The sequence below is a fragment of the Puma concolor genome, chromosome F2, assembly GCF_028749965.1.
Source record: "Puma concolor isolate L17-30 chromosome F2, mPumCon1.1.hap2, whole genome shotgun sequence".
Classification (NCBI taxonomy): domain Eukaryota; kingdom Metazoa; phylum Chordata; class Mammalia; order Carnivora; family Felidae; genus Puma; species Puma concolor.
Genome location: NC_141684.1, coordinates 50,400,855 through 50,408,937, shown reverse-complemented (window position 1 = coordinate 50,408,937; position 8,083 = coordinate 50,400,855).

The window sequence follows — 8,083 nt, the reverse complement described above, 5'->3', positions numbered from 1 at the left end:
ATTTGTGCAGGATTCAGCAAAGTTCTTTTCCAGTGGTACTTAAATGTCCTCATCCCAGAGGGAAATAAAGCGATAGACCAATATGGAAGCATTTTCAGCTGCAGAATTTAGAAACGTGTCCTCCAAATCATTAGGTCAGTAAGGTGTTCATTGAAAACCACAAAAGGACTCCAATATCAAAATGTGAACAAGTCTTCATTGTTTTTGCCTGAATATATTTAGCACACAATTTTCTGGGAAGGTAGCCAGGGTGGAGTTGCCATAACTAACAACACATTTCCTTTAAATGTAAAAGTGGAAGTGATTACAACAACTATTTGTGAGGCTCCAAAGACATATTGGATATTGCTGCATAATGCATTTGTCCCATGGAACTTGAAATGATTTCTACCATGCTCTCATTAAGCCCCTATTTGTTTATTTAAGCCCCTATTTATCTAATTGTTCATCAATTAGATAAAGTTTTAGGACTATATTCAACTTCAGAATGTGCTTTCTTGATACTAATTATCCCATTCACTCATGGTAAATGGAAGAATAATGTCTATTTAACATGTTAATCATGTATTGTTTCTTATATGATTTTTCTCATCAGGTTAATGGCTTGAAGTCATCAGGGACAGGATTTCTCTCAAAGAAAAAGCCTTAGCAGTCTGTGGAGATGTGAGGAAGAACTACGGACATCTACAGAACTGCAAGTGGAGGTTCGGTTAGTGGCTTCAAGAACTGCTGTACTTTCTACTACGTAGAGCTTCCTGGAGAAACTGTGAGGGTAGATGAAGAAACTGCAAAGACATTTCTCTTGTATTAAAACAATAGAAAATATAAAATGCTATACTATGAATTATATTTTAAATTTTCATTAGCCAAACTAACTAACTAGCCATATTGAATCAATCCACAGAAACATTTCAGAGAAGAATAACTGGTTTTATACGTGTGTGGCATTCAATACAAAAATTATTCATCCATTATTTCATCCATCTGGTATTTACTGAGTATCTGCGATGTACAAGGCACCATGTGAGGTGCTGGAGGAAATGATCAAGAAAGCATAAAGCTTGACTTTAAAGCAATTTGTCATTTGCAAAGCCCAAACTTCAATGTCAATGAGCACTGACTAAACATAGAAGATGGTTTTCTAGATTGACTAAAAGAATCTCAAACTGCTTCTGCTGACAAAAAATTTCTCTTAGATACCTCAGTAAAATAATAAGGGAGAGAAATGTGTTGAGCTAATAATACAATAGGATTTGAGAAGCTTGGCCTCAATCATGCTTGAAAAGTTTTAAAAACCGGCAGACAGTTCAATATTCTGTTCAGATAAAATAACAGATTACTTACAAAAAATAAAGACATAAATAAGCCAGACTACTTGCCAAGCCTCATGTTTACTCATTTTGTATAGTTTAAGATCTAAGAATGCTGAAAAGAAACAGTATTTGTCTTAAGAGGCAGTGCTGTTTCAGGTTCAGCAAGCATTTACTGAATGCCTACCATGTGTCGCACTGTTTCCAAGACATTTTCCATTCTATTTGTGTAATGTAAGTAATTTACTCAATTTCCATGAGTCTCAGTTACCATCTGTAAAATAGAGATACTAATAATACCTTCCTCATCAAATTGTTACAGAGATCAAATGAGATATCATGATAAAACACTTGGCAGAATGGTTGGCACATAGGAGCTTTTCAGTAAATGTTGAATCTGAATCTGAATCACATAATTTCCCATATTATTCTTAATAAGACTGGAGGACCTTTACAAAATCTTACGTGTTTTAAAGCTGAATATTCTTCTATAGCTTTATTTTTATATTTTTTTAATTTTTAAAAAATATTTATTCATTTTTGAGAGAGAGAAAGAGTGCGAGCAGAGAAGAAGCAGAGAGAGAGGGAGACACAGGATCCAAAATAGGCTGCAGGCCCTGAGCTGTCAGCACAGAGCCTGATGCAAGGCTCAACCCACAAACTGCGAGATCATGACCTGAGCAGAAGTTGGACACTCAACCCACTGAGCCACTCAGGTGCCCTTCCAAGCCTTATTAAAAATACATATTGTTAGAGATGCAATTTTTTTTTTTGGCAGAAGAACCAATATAAAGAAAATGATAGCAAAAATCTGGAAGTAAAAATAAATTATAGCTTGAATTACAACCTTTTAGACAAATTATTCTTAACTGTACTTGGAAGGATTGTATATTCCCCCAGGCACTTAAAAGGGGCATAATTTTTCATATCTTTTCTCTAATATGCACTGCATTAAGCTCAGAGCTATTTAAATGGAGCAGTCAGGCACATTCTCCATTTAGGTAATAAGGTTTAAGTCTCTTATAAATAAATCTCTTATAAATATATTTATCCTGTAGGTGACAAAATCGATCAATTTCATATCATAAACATGAAACAAATATACCAACATATTATGTGGCATAAGTGTTGACAATTCTGTGGCTATATACAGATCAAATTGCACTTTTATTTATTTTAAATTTATGTTCCATCTGTTTCTGAAAGGCTTGAGTGTATGGAACACAAATAGCTTAAAATTGCATAAGACACTGAAACATAACACAAATAAATCAATAAATCCCATCAAAAACCTAAGTAACCTGTGTTTATCAGGTTTGGGGGGAATGTCTGCTTATTTTCTTGAGGGGAAAAATAGACTCAACTTCCTCTCATCCATTCTCATTTTCTTGGAGTCTCTTAGGGAACATAGAGTTATTCAGGCTGCTGCTAACAAAGTACAGTAATCCATTTGGGGAAGGAAGGTGGAGGACCCACATTTGGTTCACAGCAAAGATGTGCCATTGAAACCCCACTGAGGTGTATTGTTAATGTGGATTTGATAACAATGAATAATAATATTTTAAAATTATAGATCTAGGGGCACCTGGGTGGCTCAGTCAGTTAAGCATCCGACTTCGGCTCAGGTCATGACCTTGCAGTTCAAGAGTTCAAGCCCCGCATTAGGCTCTGTGCTGACAGCTCAGAGCCTGGAGCTTGCTTCGGATTCTGCGTCTCCCTCTCCCTCTGCCCCTTCCCCACTCACGTTCCGTCTCTCTCCCTCTCTCTCAAAAATAAAAATAAACATTAAAAGAAATCAAATTACATATCTAGAATTATAAATATATTTAAGAAAATAGGTAAAAATATTAAGAATATAGTAAGAATATTAATATATTTATGAAAATAGCTCTAGAATTTTATACTTGACTAGACAAAATTTTCTACCATGGTTTATTATATAGCAAACTACACTCCAAATGATGATTCTTTCCTTTTCTTTCTGGCAGAATTATTTTACTAAAAAAAGCAGAATTGCATATTTTTAATTCATTCAGTCAGCCATTTCTAAAACCAATATTTAGTTTTTTTTTGTTTTTAAGTGTTTATTCATTTTTGAGAGAGAGAGAGAGAGAGAGTCCCAGGGGAGGGGCAGAGAGAGAGGGGACAGAGAGAGGGTCTGAAGCAGGCTCTGTGCTGAGAGCAGTCTCATGCGGAGCTCAAACTGACAAACCACAAGACCATGACCTAAGCCATGACCTAAGACGCTTAACTGACTGAGCTACCAGGCACCCCTACAGCCAACATTTATTGAACACATATACTGAGCAATAGCAAATACACTGAGGATGCAATGAGGAGCAAAACATGGTAGGTGGCCTCAGGGAGTTTTTGTCTAGTTGGGAAATGAAGATGTCAACAGACTTTACAACACAACCTGGTTGGTGCTATGGGAGGAGGGGAGGAGCACTTCATACAGATGAAGTTCAGGACTCTAAATGAGAGGATACTTTGAGGAATAGATGGCGTGAAGTTAGTTTTCACCAGGAAGGGATACCTATAGCAGTCATCTTAGTTCATGCAACAAGTTCAAAATACTATGGTGGCAAAGAGGTAAGCTGGAGTTGGGTTTAAAATGTTCACCTAATTCATACTAAAGAATCAGCCTCATCCTAAAGTCAGTGAAGAACCACTGGAGAATTCCGACATGTTCATACCTGAGTTTTAGAAATATTTCTTCGACTGCAGGTAGATAAAATGGAAAATGTAATGGAGTTAGGAAAGGAAGAGGCAGTCACAGAAATGCATGGGGGAAACAAAAACCTTAAATAAGAGAATGGTTGTAGAAATGGAGATGTATAAGACTGGATTCTACAGTAGGGGAAACAAGTCTAAGATTCATTAGGCACAAGCCCAGGAAGAAATTTATTCTTTTACAGTGATTCCCAGATCCCGATTCCTCTCCTATCATTAACATTCAGTCTAAACTCATCAAGTATCATCAAGCAAAAAAGTAGTTCCTGTTTTGTCCTTATCAGCTATTATCTCACTCCTTTATTCATTTGCCAGCCTCTCTCCATTACCACTATGGTTCTGAAACAGAAAATCTGGAAACATCTAAACAACTAGTACTTATCTCTTATTGAATTCCCACAGGCACTCAGAGATGTGATGCTGTGAAAAAAAATATGATAGATTTTTACTTAAATTTACCTAAATTTTTACTAAAGAAAACTAGATCTAATACTCGTGATAAAAATAAGAAAATATAAAAAGGTACATAGTGTTAGAAACAAGAATGATCTTGCAGTTAACATCAGAATAACTACCAGTTTATGCATATAATTTTTTTCAGCTCTTAAAAATGTCAGAAGTAGGGCTAGATAATAAAGCAGAATGGAAAAAATGTTGATAATTAGTGAAGCTGAGTGGTTGACTATCTTATTTTCTCTTTTGGGTATGTTTGAAATTTCCATAATATAACATTTTTTGAAAACATTATGGCAGTTTTATGTGTGATGAGTATTCATAACTGGAAAATCACATTTTAATTTCATCATATTACTTGATCAATTTGGGTTTGTGGGTCTGTGGTATTCACCTGGTAAGCCATTTTACATTTATATATTTATCTAAGTCCTAAATTTGTTTCAAATTATTGATGAAGCCCATGACATATACTAGAGTGATCTCTTCATCCTAAAAAACAAGATGTTTCCCCAAATAAAATAACTGGTTATTTTCACAAATTACTAAATATATAATTGCTTTTCACATTTTGCTTCCTAATGAAATTTTCAAAGTGGTGATGATTTATTATTATTGCTTTGTAAGTCAAAAGGGTTTGTGAAAAAATTCAAGGCAAAAGTCATCTAATTAAAACTAAAGAGAAGATGGTATGAATTAATTTTTTTTCTTTTTGTCAGAAAACATTTTAAAACAAATTAAAGAAGACTTAATGTAAATGACTACTCTCAAATGTATTCTGCCAGTAGCCAGATTCTATGCACGTTGGAAAAGAGAGAAATGATAAACTAGATTCTTCTTGAGGCCTAGGAGATTCAAATAGTCTATGGTTGTCCCCTTTCCCAATTTTTAATGAAGAATACAAGTAAACAGTGATGCAATATTGGGACAATGCCCAAGCCAAGGGAAGATCCCCACCCAGGTTACAAATGAATCAGATCTGAAGAGATTGTGCTGGAATTCAGAAAGCATTTTCTCATGGACATAATCTTTCTCACGATGGTTTGGATCCCAGAAAAGTTCACAAATTTATTTAGCATGTAATAGATTTGCAATGTGTTCTGATGATGCTAGCAGCATATAATGTCGGTGTATTGCAATATTCTGACTCAAAAATAACTTCCTCTTACCCCAGGAGTAAAACTCAAACCCAAAATTACTCTCCCACAATGCCTTTTGTGCTGTGCCCTCAGCTTTCTATCACCCCTTTCCCCTCAGCCTCTGTGCTCCAGTCACACTGGTTTTACTTGAGATCCTTGAATAAGTCAGATATGTTTCCACCTTAGGGCATTGACACTCATTTCCTCACTTAGATGCTATTCTTTCTGATTTTAGCAAGACCGTTCCTTCTTGTTCTTTGGACACTCAAAAACAAATGTCACTGGTTATCCCTGCCTAGTAGACTCACCTTAACTATTAGATCTTTCCTGGCACCCAATGCAAATTAGCCACCTAGTCGTTCTATTCTGTTGTCCTGTTTTAATTCCTCGTATAGCTCAAAAAATTTACTACTTGATACTTTCTTGTTAATTTCCTTGTATATTATATATGTCCCCCTCCTAGTATGTAATCATTGCTTCCCACAGCCTAGAATAATGACTAATCCTAGTAGGTCATCAATGCATGAGTCAGTGAATTAAAAAACTAATCCTATGGAACTACTGTAGGTGGTAATAGAGGCTCTGTTACCAGAATATTCATTCAGAGTTACATCGTAGGGAGCCAAGACCACATCTTCTGTTTCATCCTTGGTGGTTTCAAGGCATTAGAGTTGTCTCCAACATTCTGGAATAAGGGAAGCAGTGCTAGAGTCCTGCCACTGAATATAGGGTTGGTGGTGGGATGGTGTGATAATTAAGAACAGCACTGAGGCTGATCGAGTGAAGATGGCAGAGAGCCCTTGGGAGTTTTCTCTCCTCATTTGCCTCTCCCTTTTTCTCCCCTTCATTCTCACTAAATAAGAGCATGGCCAAGACAGAAGCCAGCTGCCAACATTAACTGGCCAGCAATGGATAAATCTCCCCTTTGTCCTTATCTCCTGCTCTTCTTCTTTTTCTCTCTTCCTTCTCTCCACGTGCCTCTCCTATTTTCTTCTATTCCTCAATCCTTTTTCTTGCAACCTTCAGTTCGTGTTGCTGGTGGTAAAGTTGGAAGCTCAGAATGTGCCAAGCACCACGTCTGGCATGCAGTAAGTACACAAAGAATGCTTGTTGACTGACTAAATTAATGAATTGACAGATTCCATTCTCCAGCCAGTGGAACTTTAGAAGCGGATTATTACAGTATATGCCAAGTAGGACAGAGTCTGAAACTTCACTTAAATCAAAACGGATTACTTCTCTGACTTTCTCTAAGCAATAACAGATTTGTCACTTGGCTACTGAAAGGACTTTGATTAGTTGGATATGATGATTTTTTTGTGTGTGTGAAGCTGGCAGCCTTTATTAGAGATTCAATTTTAAGAGATTTAAAACGAAAAGTTTCAAGTAGAAAACACTATGAATTCTATCGTTTTAAAAGAATAACTTCTTACACTAAATAAAACTATTTCTAAATTCCTAAATTGACTATTTTGGTTACTTTAAGACATCTTTTTTTCATTTCAGGAGAATTCCTTCACTAGATGCTTAGTGTTACAGTCTTTTCTAACGATCATTAAAAGAAGGAAAATTCAATGATAAAGTTTAGTGGTACAGTTGACTCTGTTTCTGTATCAGAAATAATTTGCCCGTATGAACCCATGACGCCAGTCTTATTCATTTGCTCAGATGCATTCTTCAACATATCTATCTTTATTTTCTAGCACCACGTGAGACAAGGAGTTGCTAGTTTAGCAGGTCTCTTTGTCTCCATGCCTGTGACAAAGATGAATTACCTGACTCTGTGCCAGGGAGAAGACTCCAGCTCACTTAGCAGCCTCTTTGCCCTTGGATTCTCACATAGTGACATCACTGAGAAGCAGCTGCCTCAAGGAAGTCGTAAAGGAGGTAGGAATCATCAGGACTGCTAAGTTTTCTGGAATAACAGGCAGACTGAGGTCCAGTCTGCAGCAAAGTCTTGTATGCAAAATTTCTCTTCAAAATAGTGAGAAAATACTATGAAAAGCCACATTTACTCTGATCTAGAATTCAAGCAAATTTCAGTGTTTGAGACTTGGATAAAGTCTCAGAAATCGGAAACTGGGACTCACCATAATCTTTAGGCTTCTATCCACAACAATTTCTAAAAACTGCTTTTGTGCATTCTTGGGTTTCACATTATGCTCCCACACTTACCCTGTGAATAAAAGAAAAGAGAACTCTGAAAGAAGTTTAGGAATTGACGTGGTCACCTGGTTATTACCCTGGCATCCATTTTTCCTCTCCTGTTCAGCATAGTAGCCTGTGCTCAGGGTGGGGTTTACCTTTCTACCAGGTCCAGTGGGGAGCTGTGATTGGTCCAAACCCAGGTCAGTCCCACCCCTCTGGCCACAATGATTGGCTAAGGAACCCAGGTGTAGGCCAATCAGAATACGACATTTCTCTGTACCCCCGGATTGATTCCCAATG